The following is a 26,029-nucleotide window of genomic DNA, read 5'->3' on the forward strand; positions in this document are numbered from 1 at the left end:
TTATATTCTTGTACATAGGGGCTGTATTATAATAGTTATATTCTTGTACATAGGGAGCAGTATTATAGTAGTAATATTCTTGTACATAGGTGCAGTATTATAATAGTTATATTCTTGCACATAGGGGCAGTATTATAATAGTTATATTCTTGTATATAGGGGCAGTATTATAGTAGTTATATTCTTGTACATAGGGGCAGTATTATAGTAGTTATATTCTTGCATATAGGAGCAGTATTATAGTAGTTATATTCTTGTACATAGGGGGCAGTATTATAGTAGTTATATTCTTGTACATAGGGGCAGTATTATAGTAGTTATATTCTTGCATATAGGAGCAGTATTATAGTAGTTATATTCTTGTACATAGGGGGCAGTATTATAGTAGTTATATTCTTGTACATAGGGGCAGTATTATAGTAGCTATGTTCTTGTACGTAGGGGTAGTATTATAGTAGTTATATTCTTGCACATAGGGGCAGTATTATAGTAGTTATATTCTTGTACGTAGGGGCAGTATTATAGTAGTTATATTCTTGCACATAGGGGCAGTATTATAGTAGTTATATTCTGCACATAGGGGGCAGTATTATAGTAGTTATATTCTTGTACATAGGGGGCAGTATTATAGTAGTTATATTCTTGTACATAGGGGCAGTATTATAGTAGTTATATTCTTGCATATAGGAGAAGTATTATAGTAGTTATATTCTTGTACATAGGGGGCAGTATTATAGTAGTTATATTCTTGTACATAGGGGCAGTATTATAGTAGCTATGTTCTTGTACGTAGGGTAGTATTATAGTAGTTATATTCTTGCACATAGGGGCAGTATTATAGTAGTTATATTCTTGTACGTAGGGGCAGTATTATAGTAGTTATATTCTTGCACATAGGGGCAGTATTATAGTAGTTATATTCTGCACATAGGGGGCAGTATTATAGTAGTTATATCCTTGCACATAGGGGCAGTATTATAGTAGTTATATTCTTGTACATAGGGGGCAGTATTATAGTAGTTATATTCTTGTACATAGGGGGCAGTAGTATAGTAGTTATATTCTTGTACATAGAGAGCAGTATTATAGTAGTTATATTCTTGTATATAGGGGCAGTATTATAGTAGTTATATTCTTGTACATAGGGGATGTATTATAATAGTTATATTCTTGTACATAGGGAGCAGTATTATAGTAGTAATATTCTTGTACATAGGGGCAGTATTATAGTAGTTATATTCTTGTACATAGGGAGCAGTATTATAGTAGTAATATTCTTGTACATAGGTGCAGTATTATAATAGTTATATTCTTGCACATAGGGGCAGTATTATAATAGTTTTATTCTTGTATATAGGGGCAGTATTATAGTAGTTATATTCTTGTACATAGGGGCAGTATTATAGTAGTTATATTCTTGTACATAGGGGCAGTATTATAGTAGTTATATTCTTGTACATAGGAGCAGTATTATAGTAGCTGTATTCTTGTACATAGGGGCAGTATTATAGTAGTTATATTCTTGTACGTAGGGGGCAGTATTATAGTAGTTATATTCTTGCACATAGGGAGCAGTATTATAGTAGTTATAGTCTTGTACATAGGGGCAGTATTATAGTAGTTATATTCTTGTACATAGGAGCAGTATTATAGTAGTTATATTCTTGTACATAGGAGCAGTATTATACTAGTTATATTCTTGTACATAGGAGCAGTATTATAGTAGTTATATTCTTGTACATAGGAGCAGTATTATAGTAGTTATATTCTTGTACATAGGAGCAGTATTATAGTAGTTATATTCTTGTACATAGGAGCAGTATTATAGTAGTTATATTCTTGTACATAGAAGCAGTATTATAGTAGTTATATTCTTGTACATAGGAGCAGTATTATAGTAGTTATATTCTTGCACATAGGGAGCAGTATTATAGTAGTTATAGTCTTGTACATAGGGGCAGTATTATAGTAGTTATATTCTTGTACATAGGAGCAGTATTATAGTAGTTATATTCTTGTACATAGGAGCAGTATTATACTAGTTATATTCTTGTACATAGGAGCAGTATTATAGTAGTTATATTCTTGTACATAGGGGCAGTATTATAGTAGTTATACTCTTGTACATAGGAGCAGTATTATAGTAGTTATATTCTTGTACATAGGAGCAGTATTATAGTAGTTATATTCTTGTACATAGGAGCAGTATTATAGTAGTTATATTCTTGTACATAGGAGCAGTATTATAGTAGTTATATTCTTGCACATAGGGAGCAGTATTATAGTAGTTATATTCTTGTACATAGGAGCAGTATTATACTAGTTATATTCTTGTATATAGGGGCAGTATTATAGTAGTTATATTCTTGTACATAGGGGCAGTATTATAGTAGTTATATTCTTGTACATAGGGGGCAGTATTATAGTAGTTATATTCTTGTACATAGGGGGCAGTATTATAGTAGTTATATTCTTGTACATAGGAGCAGTATTATAGCAGTTATATTCTTGTACATAGGGGCGGTATTATAGTAGTTATATTCTTGTACATGGGGGCAGTATTATGGTAGGTATATTCTTGTACATAGTCCTTATTTTCATTGTTATTCCCCTGTTCACATCCCCTGTATTAGTTTTTGCTGTGATTGCTGTGTGCCATCACTTGTTGTTATTTGCCCCACTCGTTTATCTTTGCCTGGTCTTCTTCTCCTCTTGGGTTTGTGTTGAGGTCTGCTCCTTGTGTTGGTGTCGGTTGCCCTCAGATCTGATCTTCGTACCCGCCGTTACTTCTTTTTCCCGTCTTTTTCCATGAATTGATGATTGACAGTCACAATTCTTTTACTTTCCAGGTGACATTAGGAGTTTGCGACGTGTACAGCAATTATCCGATGGAGCAGAAGCTGAGGACGAGCGAGGTATTTTCACACGAACTGGAAGACGTTGAGCGATGCCTCCCCAGGAGACGCTTGTATCAAAGTGACTTTCAGCGCCCATCCTTGCACCTCCGGAGAAGCTGAAATGGCAATTTACATTCAAATGGTCTGAAACAAATCAGAGCAGACATGTTAATAGAAAGCACCGGTGAGATCGCGTTTCTCTCCGACTGACATGGAATTCGGAGAAAGGCGTCACGAAAAGTCCGACGTTCTCAGAGGAAAGGTCACTGTCCTTCCTAACTGTGCCTGGAGATTGATATATTTATAATGCTGTAATGAGTCTGGAGATGAGGAGGAACCTGTCAGATGTCCTTGTTTGTGTGAAGACCTCTGCAGACTCGTCCGTGGAGCGATATATGAGGTGAAGCTTGGTCGCTGCGGTGCACGAGCAAAGGCGCAAATCTGCAGCCACTCTGCCAACCTGAATGTGGGTAATGTATGAAATAGATCTACATATCGCTGACTATCCATTGTTATATACGTCGCTTCTCCTCTGCGACCCATCAGGAGCCAGACTCTACACGACCTCCGCAGGTGTCCTAGGTGGAGAACAGGGTCTGCATGTGAATGATCTGCCGCGACCAAGTCCCATAAAATGGGAGCTGCAATGATTTTCATGTTTTGTCACCCTACACTACAAAACCTGCAGGTTTTCACAGACATATTGGAAAGCACCCAAAAGATCAGCTGTACACCAAAAACACCCCAAAAGAGCACCCATGTACTATGAATATCCAAAAAGACCTTCCATATACCAGAAACACAAAACAACATCTGCTGTATACAAGGAACACCCCAAAAGACCTGTTGTATACAAGGAAACATCTCAAGACCTGCCGTATATCGGGAACACCTCACCAGACCTGCTGTATACAAGGAACACCCCAAAAGACCTGCTGTATACAAGGAACACCCCAAACGACCTGCTGTATACAAGGAACACCCCAAAAGACCTGCCGTATACTAGGAACACCCCAAACGACCTGCTGTATACAAGGAACACCCCAAAAGACCTGTTGTATACAAGGAACACCCCAAACGACCTGCTGTATACAAGGAACACCCCAAAAGACCTGCTGTATACAAGGAACACCCCAAACGACCTGCTGTATACAAGGAACACCCCAAACGACCTGTTGTATACAAGGAACACCCCAAACGACCTGTTGTATACAAGGAAACATCTCAAGACCTGCCATATATCGGGAACACCCCACCAGACCTGCTGTATATAAGGAACACTCCACACAAGATCTGCTGTATATGGGAACACTCTATAACACCCTGCCGTATACCAGGAACACCCCAGAAGGCCTGTTTTATACAAGGAACACCCATCAATATCTGCCGTATACTGAGAACACCCCTCAAGACCTGCTGTATAAAAGGAACACCCCACAAGACCTGCCATATAACGGGAACATCCCACAGGACCCGCCGTATGCTGGGAACACCCCACAAGACCTGCCGTATGCTGAGAACACCCCACAAGACCTGCCGTATGCTGGGAACACCCCACAAGACCTGCTGTATACTAGGAACATCCCACAAGACCTGCTCTATAATGGGATCACCCAACAATACCTGACATATATCGGGAACGCCGCACATGGTAGGCACGGCACTGTATAAGGAACGTGCCTCTGACTGCAGAGCCCCTAAGGGATAGCTAGAGGGGAAATCAGTGCAGTGCCCAATTCCCCCCTCCCACTACCTCCCCAGGTGAGGTCATGATTGGGACGCCCAGCGGACCAACCGGGGAGAGGAGGTGAGTCAGGCCACACCCTCAGGGGTTAAATTCCAGTGACCGGGCCAGGTTCTCCCTCTTTCTCCCCGGCTGACCCTTGGAAGCTGTTGTCCGAGGCCCTACAGCAAGGAGCTGCACAGGAAGGTGAGCAATGGTCGCGATCCCCTAATTCTGGCCTGGGTGCTCACCTTCCTGTGCCCCCTCCTCATCCATTAGCCTCCCCGGCATCCCCCAGGGCTCTGTCCCTGCAACATCCTCCCCTGGGGCCTCGTTCTCTCCTGTCTCCCCAGCGCAGCTAACCCCTACTCACCTGCCCTTAGTGTTGGCCCCGTCCACCGCAGACCTCGGTCACCCTGGGCCTCCTCTCTCAGCTCCCGGCGCTCCCGCTGATCATGGTGCAGCTGCGACGCCAGGTAGACGCTCGGGGCGTTCCTCCCGTCCTCCCGAGCGCCTGCATGTTGGAGCAGAGCCGGCGCTGACTAGCCGCCGTGCTCCTGCCCCACGTGTGGCTCCGGGGGGCGCGGCGGGCGTCGCGACGTTTACATCGGGCTCCGCTGCCCGCCGGTGCCAAGCGCCCGCTCCTAACTACAAGTGCGCCCGGGCCCCGGTCACTTCCGGTCCCCAATCTAAGGCCCAGGGCCCGGCGCACATAGTGGCAGCCTCCCCCTCTCACACAGGCCGCCCTGCCTCCCAGAGTGCAGTGCGGGCCCTGTGGGACACGCCCACTTCTGGCCCCACTTCCTCCCGGCAGATATTCAGTGCTGCGGAGGCAGGCAGGGGATCGCCCGCTGCCTCGGTGTCCTCGGCGGCGCGCCAGCCGCTCAAGAGGACCAGGGGGCAGCGTGGGCAGCCAGCCCAGGCACACCGCGAGTCCCCTGCAGCGTCAGGGAGTCTCCCCTCCCTGATGCCCACTTACTCCCCGGGAGGCAGCAGCAGCGCAGCTTTAGTCTGTGGGGCCCCAACCCGCCAAATCGGTCGGGGGGGCGCCTCACAGACAGCGCTCACTAGCCCCCCGTGCCAGTACCCACCACGGAGCGCTGGACCGGCCCCTGCCAGAACAGGACTGCAGCACCGTGGACCTCTGGCCAGCCCACCCCTGGCCCACCGCGTCCCCCCAGCAGGCACATCGGCGTTGCCTGTGCGGGGGGACAGGCAGTCGGGGGCCAGAGCCACGAACACGGCCGCGGAGCGTGATGCCTGGTCTATTCAGACCAGCCAGCACGCTCCGCGGCCAGGAATGTATGCACCAAACACACATACAGTCGCACCAAACACTAACACAGCTGCAATAAATTACGCGCCGCCAACACCCCCATGCTCCCAAACGAAAATTGCAGACAGTTTCCTATCAGTCCCCGCCCTTTTGCGCTCACCCTGCGGTTCCAGCCTAATAGTCTCTGCACCTTCCCCGTCTCTACCCCCTGCACCGCCACTCACGCCCCGTGGCCAAGATAACGTCCCCCTTACTCCCGAGGTGAATGCACCTAACACAACCCCTAGACAGGGCGATCGCAGACATAGATGCCGCAGATCGTCCTCACCCTCATCAGTAGATTCCCGCCACGGTTCCCGCTGTCCCTCTAGCTGTCGCCATTCCCACTCCAGACGCCGACACCACTCACGCAGGAGCCACCACAGATCCCGCTCCTCCAGATGGCGTTCGCCATCCACAACCGGTTCAGAAACATCGGGGAGTCACAACGGGCGGTACCGGTCACACGCCGAAAGACGGCGGTCTCACCGGACACCCAGAGCGGGTACCCGGTGGGAACAGACACTGACACCCCCCGTTACCGACCAGGCAGAGATCGGAGCCCCAATAGCCTCTAATCATCGAGCACACGACAGATCTCATCCGTCACGTGCTCCTTCATTGGCTGACGCACGGGGAGACATGCCATACGTACCTCCCCGGTCCACCAGCCAGCACCGAGCTCCGTCCTGGGCTGACGCACAGGGAGACACACCATACGTACCTCCCCGGTCCACCAGCCAGCACCGAGCTCCGTCCTGGCCTGACGCACAGGGAGACACGCCATACGTACCTCCCCGGTCCACCAGCCAGCACCGAACCATGGAGACAACTGACGCCGGAGCACCTCCCTCTCCAGGGGACGCTCGGCACCAGACGAGAATACATCCCCGTGCCACGGCGCTGGCCGCTGGCCTGCCATCTTCATCCTCCTGGGCGGGCGGCCAGCACCAGGACAGCGCCACGGCAGGAGCCAGAGTACCTCCGTCCGGAGACACTCGGCCGGCATCTGACAGCGGTGAGTTCTTTGATGTTGGTGAACATTCTACATTGCAAAATGTGGGAGAAAGCGAGCTGGCGGCCGCTACTAAGACCCTAGTTCAGCAGTTGACACGCCCAGGCGTACCAACTGATGCTAGCACCACCCAAGCAGCTAGTCTGCACAAGGATGCATTTTTCTGTGGAGTTAGCCCACTGGGAGCGCATGTTGACTTGGAGACAAAGCAAAAAATTTGGGAAAATGGTTATGTGGATATATGGTCACTGATATCGGCCGACCAACAGTCCGTAGACAAGGAAAGGAGGACTGGCGAGCGGTTGCAAGATAGGAGCAAACCAAAAATAGCTCAAACAATGAATAACTGGCTCCAGGCCTTCGCGGTTCTCGGATGTATAATGGGCCAAAAGCACCCAGAGCGTTGTTCCGAATTATTTATTTACCAAGATCTAATATATAATTCATATAAGTGTCACAGCGGGGCGGCATGGAAACGGTACGACGAGGAGTTCCGCAGGCGGTTGGCCATGCAACCAGACTTGGGCTGGGGGGTGAAAGCGACGGACGTTTGGTAACGACTGATGTTGTCCCAAAAACAGCCCCCCTTTTCGGCAGCGACCACTTATCACTCAACAGCAGCAGGCCAGAACACAGTGGTCGCACGCGGACCTGGGGTCTGCTTACTGTCTAACGATGGATACTGCCGTTTCCAAGGGTCCTGTAAATATAGACACGAATGCTCCTCCTGCGGAGGAGGACACCCTGCGGCCAGATGTACCCGCCAGTCAAATAGAGCACCTGCGGAGGTCTAACCCCGGTGAACGTAACCGCAATGGGCCCATGGCTAAGCCGTTATCCCAATAAAGAAGCGGCAGAGCAACTATATTTCGGTTTTAAACACGGTTTTTATATCCCTTTCAAACCCAGCCCCTCGCCAACTATTGCAAATAATTTAAAATCGGCACGCGAATTCCCTGATATTTTACAGCAAAAAATCCAAAAAGAAGTTGAGCTGGGCAGGATGGCGGGACCTTTTAGTTCGTTGCCATTTAAAAATCTCAGAATCTCGCCTTTAGGTATTGTTCCCAAAAAGGAGCCAGGAAAATATCGGCTAATACATCACCTTTCCTACCCGAAAGGCGCATCGGTTAACGACGCAATACCCGCGGAAGACTCGTCCGTAACCTACTTTTCTTTTGACAGGGCGGTCGAGCTCGTGCGCGCAGCCGGGCCCGGTGCCCTGCTGGCGAAATCCGACATAGAGTCAGCCTTCCGCCTTTTGCCCGTTCACCCGGAATGTTTTCATTTATTAGGCTGTGAGGTGGACAGGCTATTTTACTTTGATATGTGCCTACCAATGGGCTGCTCCATTTCCTGTCATTACTTCGAGCTTTTCAGCACCTTCCTAGACTGGGTATTACGATACGAAACTGGTAGCAACTCAACGATTCACTACCTCGACGATTTTTTGTTCGTCGGTCCCGGGGACTCCAGACTCTGCTCCTTTCTTCTCCAAAAGTTTAAGTTTTTAGCCAAAAAATTTGGGGTACCACTTTCACCGGATAAAACAGTCGGCCCTTGTAACGTTTTGCCTTTCCTCGGTATTGAAATAGACACCAATGCAATGGTGTTTCGATTACCAGCTGATAAGCTGCAAAAAACTCTGCAAATGGTTAAAAATTGCTACGAAGCAAAAAAAAGTTACCCTGCAGCAGATGCAGTCCCTGCTAGGATTGCTCAACTTTGCCTGTCGTGTAATGCCGGCGGGCAGAGCGTTTTCACGCCGACTATCACTGGCAACCAAGGGCATAGCCCAGCCGAGCCACAGAATTAGGCTAAACCGTTCCCTGAAGGCAGACTTGCTGGTCTGGAGGACATTCCTGGAGTCCTACAATGGGCATACATGCGTTATGGCGCAGGAGACGCCAAGCAAAGATTTAGACTTGATGGTTGGTGGAAATATTACTGATGGTTTCGCGGCGATATACAAAAACCAGTGGTGCAAAGGCCAATGGCCTGAACTATGGACCACGGCCGCATGGGGCCGTGACCCAGCACTGGTGGAAATTTTGGCAATAGTGACATCAGTCGAGCTATGGGGTGCCCAATTGGAAAATACAAACATCAGATTTACAACAAAACAGCTGAGAACAGCAAAAGCCCTAAACAGCATGTCCTCTTCTTCTCAGCCGGTACTCGCGCTGTTGCGCCGCCTAGCACTATTATGCCTGAAGCACAACATCTGGTGCCGGGCCAGATTTACGGCGACTGTCGATGATAAAATTGTTAACTCTTTGTTATCTTCCGATTGGCAGGCATTCAAACTCTTCCTCCCCAGGGCGCGAACGTCGGGCCTGCGGTGTCCTCCTTCTCTCTTGGACATGGTGGCCAATCATTGATGCCCTTGATCCGCGCTTCGGTGACACCGGCGACTTGGCAGGTTTACGGTAAGGCGTGGGAGGAGTGGTGCTCGCTAACGCAAGGAAGACCAGTCGATAGGTGCAACCGGACGAGATGCGACGTCCTAGTAGAACTTTTAGAAAAGCTCAGGCAGGGAGGTGCGTCAGGGACATTAGCGCAACGTCATCTGTCGGGAATAGCATTCTTCTTTCAGCTGCTGGGGTGGGTGGACGTAACCAAATATTTTTTCATCAAACAAGCCGTTAAAGGCTGGAGAAGGCTGCAACCTAGTCAGGAATGCCGACGCCCAGTTTCCTTAAGGCTGCTGGCCGACATAATTGCAATTTCTTCATCGGTGTGCAAATCACAATACGAGGCAACGCTGATATCCGCAGCGTTCACAATCGCCTTCTTCGGGGCACTTCGCATCAGCGAATTAGTGCCCCAGTCAAAAACAGCATCAATAGGCGGCTTAATCAATGAAGACCTCGTCATATGCAGCGAAGCTCTGCGCATTAGAGTACGGAGATCCAAGTGCGACCCCACCGGGAGGGGGACATGGGTATTGGTCAAGGCGTCAGGCGGCCCTATATGCCCCGTAAAAATAGTTAGAAACTATGCGCTAGTAAGACATCCGGGTAGATTCCTCCTTTCACACACCGACGGGTCCCCTCTTACTAAATATCAATTTCAAGCGATTTTTAGACAGTGCCTAGAGGCACTCGGCGTGGCTCCAAAGGAATATGGGACACATTCATTCCGAATAGGGGCGGCGACCGAAGCAGCTAGAGCGGGGGTATCGGAAGTCGAGGTGCAGAGAATGGGCCGCTGGAAATCCGCATGCTTTGCAAGATACATAAGACCAGACCTGCTCTAACACTTCTTGTCTCTTCCAGGCAGCTTTAAGCCCACAGTTTGGGTAGTGGGGCATTCTTTTGTCTACTGGGCGTGCAAAAGGGCCAAACTCAGGACGGGGGGAACCAATTTTGGCTTCCCGAATTTGGAAGTCAACTGGAGAGGCGTCAGAGGGCTTCGGTGGCGTCAGATCTTCCCGGAGTTGGTCGACATCGCTAAGAAGGCCAAGGGGCCGGTGGTTCTGGTGCTACATGCCGGAGGCAATGATTTGGGCAAGCGGAAAGGGGCCGAGCTGTACACAGTAATGTCAACGGACATCGAGCGGTTTGTCTGTTTATTACCAGATATGGTGGTGGTGTGGTCAGAGATAATACCTCGAGCGGTCTGGCACGGAGCTAAGGACGTAAAAGCCATCGAAAACGCAAGAAAAAGGATTAACACAAAGATGTCGAAGTTTGTGAGAGAAAATTACGGCATTGTGGTTCGACACCAGGAGTTAGAAGGGAACAATTTTGCTTTGCTGAGACCAGATGGCATCCACCTCACGGACATCGGACTGGACATATTCCTGGAGGGTTTGCGGGATGGTGTTGAACAGACTCTAATGATGTTGTGTGGGGGTCGGAGTCTTGTGTAGGTCATACACATGATCCTCCGTGGCGGTAGGTAGAGGGGGGCAAAGGTTCGTAACCTCTCATCGGCTTGCTGGCCCAGCGGTCGTCGGCTGGGGCCTTCAGCAATGAGTGCGTCGCGATGTGTAATTGCCCTTCTCTACTTTGCAATTAATAAAACTGTGACCGACCTGTTCAACCCATCCAGGATTGTTGGTATCTTTTATTACGGAGTGGTGGGACGGGGGAAGGCACTGGTTACGACACACGGGTCTCTGCAGTCTGGTAGGCACGGCACTGTATAAGGAACGTGCCTCTGACTGCAGAGCCCCTAAGGGATAGCTAGAGGGGAAATCAGTGCAGTGCCCAATTCCCCCCTCCCACTACCTCCCCAGGTGAGGTCATGATTGGGACGCCCAGCGGACCAACCGGGGAGAGGAGGTGAGTCAGGCCACACCCTCAGGGGTTAAATTCCAGTGACCGGGCCAGGTTCTCCCTCTTTCTCCCCGGCTGACCCTTGGAAGCTGTTGTCCCACCCTCCCTCCCTTATAAATTGATAAATGTGCTGTGCAATTACTGTTAAAATGTTTTGAATTTTAAATTTAAAAAAAAAAAAAAAAAAAAAGATTTTGATGTTCTTTTATATACGTCACAGTGGCGGTAGGTAGAGGGGGGCAAAGGTTCGTAACCTCTCATCGGCTTGCTGGCCCAGCGGTCGTCGGCTGGGGCCTTCAGCAATGAGTGCGTCGCGATGTGTAATTGCCCTTCTCTACTTTGCAATTAATAAAACTGTGACCGACCTGTTCAACCCATCCAGGATTGTTGGTATCTTTTATTACGGAGTGGTGGGACGGGGGAAGGCACTGGTTACGACACACGGGTCTCTGCAGTCATACCTGCCGTATAACAGGAACACCCCACAAGACCTGCCGTATAACAGGAACACCCAACAAGACCTGCCATATAACGGGAACAACCCACAATACCCGCCGTTTACAGGGAACACCCCACAATACAAGACCTGCTGTATATCGGGAATACCCCACAAGACCTGCCGTATACCAGGAACACCCCACAAGACCTGCTGTATACCGGGAACACCCCACAAGACCTGCTGCATACGGGGAACACCCCTCAAGACCTGCTGTATACCGGGAACACCCCACAAGACCTGCTGTATACCGGGAACACCCCTCAAGACCTGCTGTATACCAGGAACACCCAACAAGACCTGCCGTATACCATGAACACCCCTCAAGACCTGCTGTCTACAAAGAACACCCCACAAGACCTGCTGTATACCGGGAACACCCCACAAGACCTGCTGTATACCGGGAACACCGCACAAGACCTGCTGTATACAAAGAACACCCCATAAGACCTGCCGTATACCGGGAACACCCCACAAGACCTGCTGTATACCAGGAACACCCCACAAGACCTGCCGTATACCGGGAACACCCCACAAGACCTGCTGTATACCGGGAGCACCCCACAAGACCTGCTGTATACTAGGAACACCCCACAAGACCTGCTGTATACCAGGAATACCCCACAAGACCTGCTGTATACCTGGAACACCCCACAAGACCTGCTGTATACCAGGGACACCCCACAAGACCTGCTGTATACCAGGGACACCCCACAAGTCCTGCCGTATGCTAGGAACACCCCACAAGACCTGCTGTATACCAGGAACACCCCACAAGACCTGCTGTATACCAGGAACACCCCACAAGACCTGCTGTATACCTGGAACACCCCACAAGACCTGCTGTATACCAGGGACACCCCACAAGACCTGCTGTATACCAGGGACACCCCACAAGTCCTGCCGTATGCTAGGAACACCCCACAAGACCTGCTGTATACCGGGAACACCCCACAAGACCTGCCGTATACTAGGAACACCCCACAAGACCTGCTGTATACCGGGAAAACCCCACAAGACCTGCCGTATACTAGGAACACCCCACAAGACCTGCTGTATACCGGGAACACCCCACAAGACCTGCTGTATACCAGGGACACCCCACAAGACATGCCGTATGCTAGGAACACCCCACAAGACCTGCCGTATGCTAGGAACACCCCACAAGACCTGCCGTATACGGGAACACCCCACAAGACCTGCTTTATACCGGGAACACCCCACAAGACCTGCTGTATACCGGGAACACCCCACAAGACCTGCCGTATACTAGGAACACCCCACAAGACCTGCTGTATACCGGGAACACCCCACAAGACTTGCTGTATACCGGGAACACCCCACAAGACCTGCTGTATACCGGGAACACCCCACAAGACCTGCTGTATACCGGGAACACCCCACAAGACCTGCTGTATACCGGGAACACCCCACAAGACCTGCTGTATACCGGGAACACCCCACAAGACCTGCTGTATACCGGGAACACCCCACAAGACCTGCTGTATACCAGGAACACCCCACAAGACATGCTGTATACCGGGAACACCCCACAAGACCTTCCGTATACGGGAACACCCCACAAGACCTTCGGTATACCAGGAACACCCCATAAGACACCAGGAACACCCCACAAGTTCTGCAGTATACCGGGAACACCCCACCAGACCTGCCGTATACCCGGAACATCCCAAAAGACCTGTTGTATACCAGGAACACCCCACAAGACACCGGGAACACCCCACAAGTTCTGCCGTATACCCGGAACACCCCACAAGACCTACCATGTACCAGTACCACCCCTCAAGTCCCGCTGTGCACCGGTAAGACTGGTATTTTTTTAACCCCAAATTGTGCTAAGTGGTGGTAAAAAAAAGTATTGTGCTGGAATTTTGCTGGTTTTCATTTATTTTAGAACTGTTGTTATTGTGTGCAGATGACACCAGAATGCTCAATTTATATCTTATCTGTTATACACAATGAATGATGCTCTTCTGACTATTTCTCTGAAGTTTCTGCAACCGGTTGATTTATGAGTTTTTCCCCGCAGCCTTAACCGATTGCGCTGTTGTAATCACAAATATTCTGCATTTTGATTGTCAGGAAAACACTTTTTGTTCTGTTTTACTGCAGTACTTTTGTGAAGAATCATTTATTTATCTAAGTTTCTTTCATTCATTTCCATAATTTTTTCCCCGTTGTTTTACGCAGTGTTAAATCTTGATATTTTTCCTTCGCACATGCAGCGTTTGACATTTTTTTATATTTCCAGTTTTCCACTATTAACAATATTTATTATTTTCTTTCTACTTTTTTACTACCGTAAAGTTTTAATTTTATAATCCCCCCCGATATGATGCGGTGTGGTCTGATGGGTGTCGTTGGTCTTGTTTGGAGCCTCTTCAATCACCGAAAATGTATCTACTTGTTTTACGGCATCCACACGGCGCCCCCAACCTTGCTCCTGTGCAGGCACACCTCGTTTTGCAATGCTGAGGGCAGAGCATAGTCCTGTAAGCCACATGTACCGGCTTTACTTCTGGGTCATCGGTGCGCTTTAGCCTCTCCTGGCGCAAGCTACACCTGCAAGCGTCATGGGTGGCACCGTGTGGATGACGTAGGACACGGCATTCAAATGAAGCAGGGCAGGAGGACGGCCATTACTGGGATGGAGGAAGTCCCGAGCAATGCCCATTGTCCATACTGCACCCTATGAGTATTTTTTGGATACGTTGGAGTTGTGGACATATTGTATATTCAGATTAATAGTAAAGGTCTTAGTTTATGTTGGGAAAACCTGGTAAATTTTTTGGTATTTTGGGAAAACCTTGTAATTTTTTGCTGGGTCCACCTAATTTTGGCAGATAGGTTTTGTGTTTTTCAGGCCTACACTCCCATCTCATCTGGACGTGAATGGGCACAATACATGTTGGACAAGGCATTGCTGAGACCGTATTTCACTTTTTGGGCCTGAAGCACCATATTTGCTGAATGTAGAACATTTTCCCCAGCATTTCTACGTGCCCGATAACAGATTTTGCCTCAATAAAGTCAGAACACTCATCGGTTATAAGCCATAGCAGTTTATCCCTTAAATATTTCATTGAACCTCTTACATATGACGGGAAGAGAAGATTTAGTCTAACAGTCCGCTCTGCTCCGGATGACGTCTTCTCCTCCTTTCTAATTTACAGTTTTACTTTCTTTGGCCGAAACTCCCTTCGGTTTCCAAATGAAGTCAGTAGGACTTGGCCATTGACCAGGAGACATGATGTACTATCAGGACTCATTTCCAGTGGACGCATCATGGCTTGTGTCCACCCATGGACCAGATCGGACACTGCTGCGCGCCCACCGCCAGCTCCCTGCTCGTTCTTCATGGCTGTGGTCCACCCATGACCTCGGCTCATGATTATTTATTGACCTCACTTCGGTCCATGTAGGCTTAGTTGTCCTCAACAGATTCCAAAGTTTTATGACTTGTTTGGTCCTGGCTTGTATCCTGAGAACCCCCCAAGTAACATCTTGTGAAATTCAGGTAGCTGCTGCAATGTCCTGAATCTTGTCCTCGAGCCCGAGTGTTTTTTTTCTTCTTTCTTTCCCAGCAATCTACGGCTGGAGAAAATTTGGCGCTTGATTAGTATAATCTCTGGGCTCTTAGTTTTAGATTAGCTGGATCCGGCTCATTCTGTGATTATTCCCAGGCTGGGAGCGTTACATAAGACATTGTGGAAGCTGCGCTGTACGGCCGTTCGCTCCCCAGTTACTGCACGTTTTCACATTCTCTCTCTGGTGCTTTGCTTTTTTTAAGTTGTAAAGATATAAAAAATAAAATAAAATTGGATTTTTAAAAATGGTTTTCGAGTAATTTACAGAGCACTTAGGTCGCCATCTGAAGTTTCCGTCTTCCGTCAATGGCCCCTGATGGAGCCATTGAGTGCGAAACTATGGTCTCCATTTGGTCTCCTTACAGGTAATGTCTGTCTTTTCGTCTTCCCCATCGTTCCCACATTTCTAAACAATATTTCCAATAGTCTTTATCTTCACTTATAGGAACTAGTTCCATAAAAATGAACTGACACTTCCTGTCACTTTTCAGCTGGTGCTGCGTACGTTGCGGAGCGGTCAACTCCTTATGGTCAGCAAGTGAGGATATAAGAAATAGTAAAGTGTAAGGGGGGATACCTTTAATACGTCCTGATTTTGTCTGTATGTGATGTCGTTTACCAAGGCTGCTATGTGCAGATATATTTAGGTACAACTGTATTATAGGGTAAGTGCATTATTATTAGTATTAAAGTTAACCCACCAGAGGGGGTATGTTAGGACCATATAGTAATAGTACAGTAAATAGTTAATTTAGAAGGGGCCAGCTGTGGGTAAGACAGGAGCATTTCCTGAATGTAGTCAGTGTGACCAGGGAGTCAGACAGCCCAGGACGGCCAGAGAGCCTAGAGCCTGGGGCAGCAGAGTAGACCCCGTGATGTTCGCAAGATAGGAGCCCAGTCATCCAGAGCTTGGGAACTTACAAATTGCAGCAGCACAGGAACACAGGTGGTTCTATCATGTGGCAACTTACTACGTGGGCAGAAGCCCTTATGTCTGGGGCGAAACGGACAGGGAAATCCTAAGAGTAGAAAAACTGGACAGGGAGGATGCTGCGGTACCGGTCAAAATGGTACGATCCGGGAACATGCTGAAGGACATGAGGGAGAGCACAGGGAAAGTAAAGGATGTAAACTGTGTAGAACCCTATGTCAATGCTGTAATGGATTTGGATGTGCTGAGAAAAGAAACCAGTATAGTTACCTGTTTAAAGTTGTCTCTATTTGTGTGCAATCGTTGGGGGTGAGCCTGCATCAGACCAGGGGTGAGCCTGATGGTTCGGAGAATGGGGAGACAGGTGCGCTGACAAAGGGACATTGCTTTCATGTGTCGAGTGGCCAGGGTGTGCTCCTGCAGCTGTTATTGCAGGCCACGACTATGGCCCTGGCACCCTCTCACAAAAGGAATAAAGCTGGAGACACATTCCCTAGGAGTACATAACGGGCTCTGGAGCGGAGTCCACACCATGTCCGCCAGACAATGGCTGTGTCACTCAGCAATCATCTGCCTCTAACAGTCGCAAGTGGAAGTGCCAATCTCTGATTGCGGCATCTAAAGCATGTGGCCTTAGGGCGCGCCGATCCACGCACCCATCACGGAAGGTGACCTTGACAGATGGGGTGGTGCTAAAGGCTTCCGTGTCTGCCATGTTGATATCCTATAAAAACCATGTTCTGACTTTGTCCCTGAGGAAGCCCATGCGAAACGCGCGTTGGGGTCAATGGTGGGCAACTACCTTAGTATTATCTTGCAATCAAGGTTGTATCCCAGCTTTTGGCAATGAATGTTGAACTTTATTTACATGTAAATCTAATTAATGCTTAAATTCCTGGTCCTTGTGTATGTCTCTTTCCATGCACGGTGTGGTAATTAATTAATTATTAATTAATTAATTAATATTAATATATCATTAATACTCTCATCGGTATATATTGGCCCCTGGTGCAATACTAGATACATTGCTAGCACATTGGTCACATCAAAAGAATAAGTTATGATCCTCTACATTCATTGTTTATGTATCTTTGTGTATAATCTCTCATTGCATCAATTATTCTCCCGACGTTTTTATTTTCTCTTTTTTCACTATTAATATTATATGGTTATTAAAGTAATTAATTCATATTTTGTCTTTATTATTTATTATGAATACATCTTTAGTGTTATTAATTGATATATTATTCATTTGCGTTTTCAATTATTTAATATTTGAGGTACTTTGTTCTTATATTGTCTCAGTTTATTTTTTCTTTCTACAATTTGTTTTTCTGGCCACTTAAATGAAAAAAAAAAATAATATAAGTATCACTGTAATTGTACAGACCCAGTTAATCATAATACATAATACATTTTTACTGTACAGTGAAAAAAAAACCCAAAAATCAAGTCAGATTTTTTTTTTTAAGTGGATTTTTTTTTGTTCCATTTTCCAGTTCAAGAATGGATTAATTATAAACTGCAAGTCGTCCTGCAAAAAAACAAGCCCTGATAATGGCTATAGAAATGGAAAAATAATTTAAAAAAAAGATATGGCTCTTGCTAAAAGGAAAGGAAAAAAAGGAAAGTGCGAAAAAAATGAAAAATTTGACCGGTCCTTAATGGGATAATTAAGTTATTGCAGTGACATCATACAATGACATCATATAGTCGGTTTCTGTCCGGGTTAGGGTTAGGGTTAGGGTTAGGGTAACCCTAACCCTAACCCTGAGAGCATTTCTGGCATTAAAGGCATCAGTGTAAAGAAGTGCTGATATTACTGGACGATTGACGTCACATGATGCTCATAGGAGGAGTCTGTGCTCCTCTGGGGTGGGGCTTGTGACATCACTATGCCTGTGATGTCACCTAAGGTAAGACAAGACTATGAAAGGCTTAATGTTACTAAGTTTTCATTATGGGGAGGAGATAATTTGCCTCATTGGTTCAAAGTCTATAGTGTAAAGTCTGAGGAATAGAGGCATGGGGTCTGTGATGAGACCACCCCTGAGCACTGCCTGTTTTACTACTGGGTGTCAAAAAAATCCAGAAAAAGGAGAGACAAATCCGAGTTAAATCGGGATACACTTGGGTGCACGTTGAAGGCTTCGAAAGCAGACGGACCACAAGACCCCCCAACCCTATTCCCGTCTAAAGATCAAATACAGTCCACCCCAGAGAGGTAGGAATATTTGGAAGGGATCTTCGCCCCCCAAAGCAGTGTTCATAGCGATGCTCCAGCCCCAGGGGCCCCTTTACAGATCGATGCTAGGTTATATTTCAGGACGGCGTGTCTCACTCACATCGTTATGTCCTGACGGAACCTTGTAAAACTTTTTCCAATTTTCCTCTTCAGAACTTTGTGTCCTAGAGACGTTCTGAGTTTCCTTCCAGACTGTCAGTCAGAACAAGGACGGCTGAGCGCGTCTTTCTAGAGGAAGGATCTTAATGGACACTTTGCCGCTGACACCATTAGTTTATGTGGCTCGGAAGCGCCTGTCGACACGTAATGTGCGGATTATTTACACCTGTAACAATGGCTGTGGAAACACACGGCACATCCATCACCGGGAGCTGACGGGCGCCCAACGGGGATATTCTGCATTTTTATTAACCATGTACTGGCGACTGCTGTGCGGTCCCATCATTCTCTGGTCTGTGGGCGTGAGACTCAGTGACCAGCGTAGTGACCAGCCAGCGGGAATGACCCTTGATAAAGCCGCTGATCACAGAGTGCAAGGCTAGAAACCCACGGACCACCGCAAGAACCAGCGTAATGTACCACAGACCACCAGCGACCATCACTAAAAATGTAACTGACTGCTAACTACTAAAAAACTAAAAGTACCACAGAACACGAGGGATAAAATACCCAAAACTCCAGGGATGACCCCTGACAACACAACTCAGCTATAAACACTCTCACCTGCCCCATCCTGTGCTCTCTGGAGCCGCTCACCTGCCCCATCCTGTGCTCTCTGGAGCCGCTCACCTGCCCCATCCTGCGCTCTCTGGAGCCGCTCACCTGCCGCATCCTGCGCTCTCTGGAGCCGCTCACCTGCCCCATCCTGTGCTCTCTGGAGCCACTCACCTGCCCCATCCTGCGCTCTCTGGAGCCGCTCACCTGCCCCATCCTGCGCTCTCTGGAGCCTCTCACCTGCCCCATCCTGCGCTCTCTGGAGCCTCTCACCTGCCCCATCCTGCGCTCTCTGGAGCCTCTCACCTGCCCCATCCTGTGCTCTCTGGAGCCGCTCACCTGCCCCATCCTGTGCTCTTTGGAGCCACTCACCTGCCCCATCCTGTGCTCTCTGGAGCCTCTCACCTGCCCCATCCTGTGCTCTCTGGAGCCGCTCACCTGCCCCATCCTGTGCTCTCTGGAGCCTCTCACCTGCCCCATCCTGTGCTGTCTGGAGCCGCTCACCTGCCCCATCCTGCGCTCTCTGGAGCCGCTCACCTGCCCCATCCTGCGCTCTCTGAAGCCGCTCACCTGCCCCATCCTGTGCTCTCTGGAGCCGCTCACTTGCCCCATCCTGCGCTCTCTGGAGCCGCTCACCTGCCCCATCCTGCGCTCTCTGGGGCCGCTCACCTGCCCCAATCTTGCGCTCTCTGGGGCCGCTCACCTGCCCCATCCTGCGCTCTCTGGAGCCCCTCACCTGCCCCATCCTGCGCTCTCTGGAGCCGCTCACCTGCCCCATCCTGCGCTCTCTGGAGCCGCTCACCTGCCCCATCCTGTGCTGTCTGGAGCCGCTCACCTGCCCCATCCTGCGCTCTCTGGAGCCGCTCACCTGCCCCATCCTGCGCTCTCTGAAGCCGCTCACCTGCCCCATCCTGTGCTCTCTGGAGCCTCTCACCTTCCCCATCCTGCGCTCTCTGGAGCCGCTCACCTGCCCCATCCTGCGCTCTCTGGAGCCGCTCACCTGCCCCATCCTGCGCTCTCTGGAGCCGCTCACCTGCCCCATCCTGCGCTCTCTGGAGCCGCTCACCTGCCCCATCCTGCGCTCTCTGGAGCCTCTCACCTGCCCCATCCTGCGCTCTCTGGAGCCGCTCACCTGCCCCATCCTGCGCTCTCTGGAGCCACTCACCTGCCCCATCCTGCGCTCTCTGGAGCCCCTCACCCGCGCCATCCTGTGCTCTCTGGAGCCCCTCACCTGCCCCATCCTGCGCTCTCTGGAGCCGCTCACCTGCCCCATCCTGCGCTCTCTGGAGCCGCTCACCTGCCCCATCCTGCGCTCTCTGGAGCCCCTCACCTGCCCCATCCTGCGCTCTCTGGAGCCCCTCACCTTCCCCATCCTGCGCTCTTTGGAGCCGCTCACCTGCCCCATCCTGCGCTCTCTGGAGCCTCTCACCTTCCCCATCCTGCGCTCTCTGGAGCCGCTCACCTGCCCCATCCTGCGCTCTCTGGAGCCGCTCACCTGCCCCATCCTGCGCTCTCTGGAGCCGCTCACCTGCCCCATCCTGCGCTCTCTGGAGCCGCTCACCTGCCCCATCCTGCTCTCTCTGGAGCCGCTCACCTGCCCCATCCTGCGCTCTCTGGAGCCGCTCACCTGCCCCATCCTGCGCTCTCTGGAGCCGCTCACCTGCCCCATCCTGCGCTCTCTGGAGCCGCTCACCTGCCCCATCCTGCGCTCTCTGGAGCCCCTCACCTGCCCCATCTTGAGCTCTCTGGAGCCGCTCACCTGCCCCATCCTGCGCTCTCTGGAGCCGCTCACCTGCCCCATCCTGCGCTCTCTGGAGCCGCTCACCTGCCCCATCCTGCGCTCTCTGGAGCCGCTCCCCTGCCCCATCCTGCGCTCTCTGGAGCCGCTCCCCTGCCCCATCCTGCGCTCTCTGGAGCCCCTCACCTGCCCCATCCTGCGCTCTCTGGAGCCGCTCACCTGCCCCATCCTGCGCTCTCTGGAGCCGCTCACCTGCCCCATCCTGCGCTCTCTGGAGCCGCTCACTTGCCCCATCCTGCGCTCTCTGGAGCCGCTCACCTGCCCCATCCTGCGCTCTCTGGAGCCGCTCCCCTGCCCCATCCTGCGCTCTCTGGAGCCCCTCACCTGCCCCATCCTGCGCTCTCTGGAGCCGCTCCCCTGCCCCATCCTGCGCTCTCTGGAGCCGCTCACCTGCCCCATCCTGCGCTCTCTGGAGCCGCTCACTTGCCCCATCCTGCGCTCTCTGGAGCCCCTCACCTGCCCCATCCTGCGCTCTCTGGAGCCGCTCCCCTGCCCCATCCTGCGCTCTCTGGAGCCCCTCACCTGCCCCATCCTGCGCTCTCTGGAGCCGCTCCCCTGCCCCATCCTGCGCTCTCTGGAGCCGCTCCCCTGCCCCATCCTGCGCTCTCTGGAGCCCCTCACCTGCCCCATCCTGCGCTCTCTGGAGCCACTCACCTGCCCCAGCTCCCCTGCCCCATCCTGCGCTCTCTGGAGCCCCTCACCTGCCCCATCCTGCGCTCTCTGGAGCCACTCACCTGCCCCATCCTGCGCTCTCTGGAGCCGCTCACCTGCCCCATCCTGCGCTCTCTGGAGCGCTCCCCTACCCCATCCTGCACTCTCTGGAGCCGCTCCCCTGCCCCATCCTGCGCTCTCTGGAGCCCCTCACCTGCCCCATCCTGCGCTCTCTGGAGCCACTCACCTGCCCCATCCTGCGCTCTCTGGAGCCGCTCACCTGCCCCATCCTGCGCTCTCTGGAGCGCTCCCCTACCCCATCCTGCACTCTCTGGAGCCGCTCCCCTGCCCCATCCTGCGCTCTCTGGAGCCCCTCACCTGCCCCATCCTGCGCTCTCTGGAGCCACTCACCTGCCCCATCCTGCGCTCTCTGGAGTCGCTCACCTGCCCCATCCTGCGCTCTCTGGAGCCGCTCACCTGCCCCATCCTGCGCTCTCTGGAGCCGCTCACCTGCCCCATCCTGCGCTCTCTGGAGCCACTCACCTGCCCCATCCTGCGGTCTCTGGAGCCTCTCACCTTCCCCATCCTGCGCTCTCTGGAGCCACTCACCTGCCCCATCCTGCGCTCTCTGGAGCCACTCACCTGCCCCATCCTGCGCTCTCTGGAGCCACTCACCTGCCCCATCCTGCGCTCTCTGGAGCCCCTCACCTGCCCCATCCTGCGCTCTCTGGAGCCACTCACCTGCCCCATCCTGCGCTCTCTGGAGCCCCTCACCTGCCCCATCCTGCGCTCTCTGGAGCCGCTCACCTGCCCCATCCTGCGCTCTCTGGAGCCGCTCACCTGCCCCATCTTGCGCTCTCTGGAGCCGCTCACCTGCCCCATCCTGTGCTCTCTGGAGCCGCTCACCTGCCCCATCCTGCGCTCTCTGGAGCCACTCACCTGCCCCATCCTGCGCTCTCTGGAGCCGCTCACCTGCCCCATCCTGCGCTCTCTGGAGCCTCTCACCTGCCCCATCCTGCGCTCTCTGGAGCCCCTCACCTGCCCCATCCTGCGCTCTCTGGAGCCTCTCACCTTCACCATCCTGCGCTCTCTGGAGCCGCTCACCTGCCCCATCCTGCGCTCTCTGGAGCCGCTCACCTGCCCCATCCTGCGCTCTCTGGAGCCTCTCACCTGCCCCATCCTGCGCTCTCTGGAGCCGCTCACCTGCCCCATCCTGCGCTCTCTGGAGCCGCTCACCTGCCCCATCCTGCGCTCTCTGGAGCCGCTCACCTGCCCCATCCTGCGCTCTCTGGAGCCGCTCACCTGCCCCATCCTGTGCTCTCTGGAGCCGCTCACCTGCCCCATCCTGTGCTCTCTGGAGCCGCTCACCTGCCCCATCCTGCGCTCTCTGGAGCCCCTCACCTGCCCCATCCTGCGCTCTCTGGAGCCACTCACCTGCCCCATCCTGCGCTCTCTGGAGCCGCTCACCTGCCCCATCCTGCGCTCTCTGGAGCCTCTCACCTGCCCCATCCTGCGCTCTCTGGAGCCGCTCACCTGCCGCATCCTGCGCTCTCTGGAGCCGCTCACCTGCCCCATCCTGTGCTCTCTGGAGCCGCTCACCTGCCCCATCCTGCGCTCTCTGGAGCCTCTCACCTGCCCCATCCTGTGCTCTCTGGAGCCACTCACCTGCCCCATCCTGCGCTCTCTGGAGCCGCTCACCTGCCCCATCCTGCGCTCTCTGGAGCCTCTCACCTGCCCCATCCTGCGCTCTCTGGAGCCTCTCACCTGCCCCATCCTGCGCTCTCTGGAGCCTCTCACCTGCCCCATCCTGTGCTCTCTGGAGCCGCTCACCTGCCCCATCCTGTGCTCTTTGGAGCCACTCACCTGCCCCATCCTGTGCTCTCTGGAGCCTCTCACCTGCCCCATCCTGTGCTCTCTGGAGCCGCTCACCTGCCCCATCCTGTGCTCTCTGGAGCCTCTCACCTGCCCCATCCTGTGCTGTCTGGAGCCGCTCACCTGCCCCATCCTGCGCTCTCTGGAGCCGCTCACCTGCCCCATCCTGCGCTCTCTGGAGCCGCACACCTGCCCCATCCTGCGCTCTCTGAAGCCGCTCACCTGCCCCATCCTGTGCTCTCTGGAGCCGCTCACTTGCCCCATCCTGCGCTCTCTGGAGCCGCTCACCTGCCCCATCCTGCGCTCTCTGAAGCCGCTCACCTGCCCCATCCTGTGCTCTCTGGAGCCGCTCACTTGCCCCATCCTGCGCTCTCTGGGGCCGCTCACCTGCCCCAATCTTGCGCTCTCTGGGGCCGCTCACCTGCCCCATCCTGCGCTCTCTGGAGCCCCTCACCTGCCCCATCCTGCGCTCTCTGGAGCCGCTCACCTGCCCCATCCTGCGCTCTCTGGAGCCGCTCACCTGCCCCATCCTGCGCTCTCTGGAGCCGCTCACCTGCCCCATCCTGCGCTCTCTGGAGCCGCTCACCTGCCCCATCCTGCGCTCTCTGGAGCCTCTCACCTTCCCCATCCTGCGCTCTCTGGAGCCGCTCACCTGCCCCATCCTGCGCTCTCTGGAGCCGCTCACCTGCCCCATCCTGCGCTCTCTGGAGCCGCTCACCTGCCCCATCCTGCGCTCTCTGGAGCCGCTCACCTGCCCCATCCTGCGCTCTCTGGAGCCTCTCACCTGCCCCATCCTGTGCTCTCTGGAGCCTCTCACCTGCCCCATCCTGCGCTCTCTGGAGCCGCTCACCTGCCCCATCCTGCGCTCTCTGGAGCCACTCACCTGCCCCATCCTGCGCTCTCTGGAGCCGCTCACCTGCCCCATCCTGCGCTCTCTGGAACCCCTCACCTGCCCCATCCTGCGCTCTCTGGAGCCCCTCACCTGCCCCATCCTGCGCTCTCTGGAGCCTCTCACCTTCCCCATCCTGCGCTCTCTGGAGCCGCTCACCTGCCCCATCCTGCGCTCTCTGGAGCCGCTCACCTGCCCCATCCTGCGCTCTCTGGAGCCGCTCACCTGCCCCATCCTGCGCTCTCTGGAGCCGCTCACCTGCCCCATCCTGCGCTCTCTGGAGCCCCTCACCTGCCCCATCCTGCGCTCTCTGGAGCCGCTCACCTGCCCCATCCTGCGCTCTCTGGAGCCGCTCACCTGCCCCATCCTGCGCTCTCTGGAGCCGCTCACCTGCCCCATCCTGCGCTCTCTGGAGCCGCTCACCTGCCCCATCCTGCGCTCTCTGGAGCCCCTCACCTGCCCCATCTTGAGCTCTCTGGAGCCGCTCACCTGCCCCATCCTGCGCTCTCTGGAGCCGCTCACCTGCCCCATCCTGCGCTCTCTGGAGCCGCTCACCTGCCCCATCCTGCGCTCTCTGGAGCCGCTCCCCTGCCCCATCCTGCGCTCTCTGGAGCCGCTCCCCTGCCCCATCCTGCGCTCTCTGGAGCCCCTCACCTGCCCCATCCTGCGCTCTCTGGAGCCGCTCACCTGCCCCATCCTGCGCTCTCTGGAGCCGCTCACCTGCCCCATCCTGCGCTCTCTGGAGCCGCTCACTTGCCCCATCCTGCGCTCTATGGAGCCGCTCCCCTGCCCCATCCTGCGCTCTCTGGAGCCCCTCACCTGCCCCATCCTGCGCTCTCTGGAGCCGCTCCCCTGCCCCATCCTGCGCTCTCTGGAGCCGCTCCCCTGCCCCATCCTGCGCTCTCTGGAGCCCCTCACCTGCCCCATCCTGCGCTCTCTGGAGCCACTCACCTGCCCCAGCTCCCCTGCCCCATCCTGCGCTCTCTGGAGCCCCTCACCTGCCCCATCCTGCGCTCTCTGGAGCCACTCACCTGCCCCATCCTGCGCTCTCTGGAGCCGCTCACCTGCCCCATCCTGCGCTCTCTGGAGCCGCTCACCTGCCCCATCCTGCGCTCTCTGGAGCGCTCCCCTACCCCATCCTGCGCTCTCTGGAGCCGCTCCCCTGCCCCATCCTGCGCTCTCTGGAGCCCCTCACCTGCCCCATCCTGCGCTCTCTGGAGCCACTCACCTGCCCCATCCTGCGCTCTCTGGAGTCGCTCACCTGCCCCATCCTGCGCTCTCTGGAGCCGCTCACCTGCCCCATCCTGCGCTCTCTGGAGCCGCTCCCCTGCCCCATCCTGCGCTCTCTGGAGCCCCTCACCTGCCCCATCCTGCGCTCTCTGGAGCCACTCACCTGCCCCATCCTGCGGTCTCTGGAGCCTCTCACCTTCCCCATCCTGCGCTCTCTGGAGCCGCTCACCTGCCCCATCGTGCGCTCTCTGAAGCCGCTCCCCTGCCCCATCCTGCGCTCTCTGGAGCCACTCACCTGCCCCATCCTGCGCTCTCTGGAGCCGCTCACCTGCCCCATCCTGCGCTCTCTGGAGCCGCTCACC

Source organism: Ranitomeya imitator, chromosome 1 (assembly GCF_032444005.1).
Source record: "Ranitomeya imitator isolate aRanImi1 chromosome 1, aRanImi1.pri, whole genome shotgun sequence".
Lineage (NCBI taxonomy): Eukaryota > Metazoa > Chordata > Amphibia > Anura > Dendrobatidae > Ranitomeya > Ranitomeya imitator.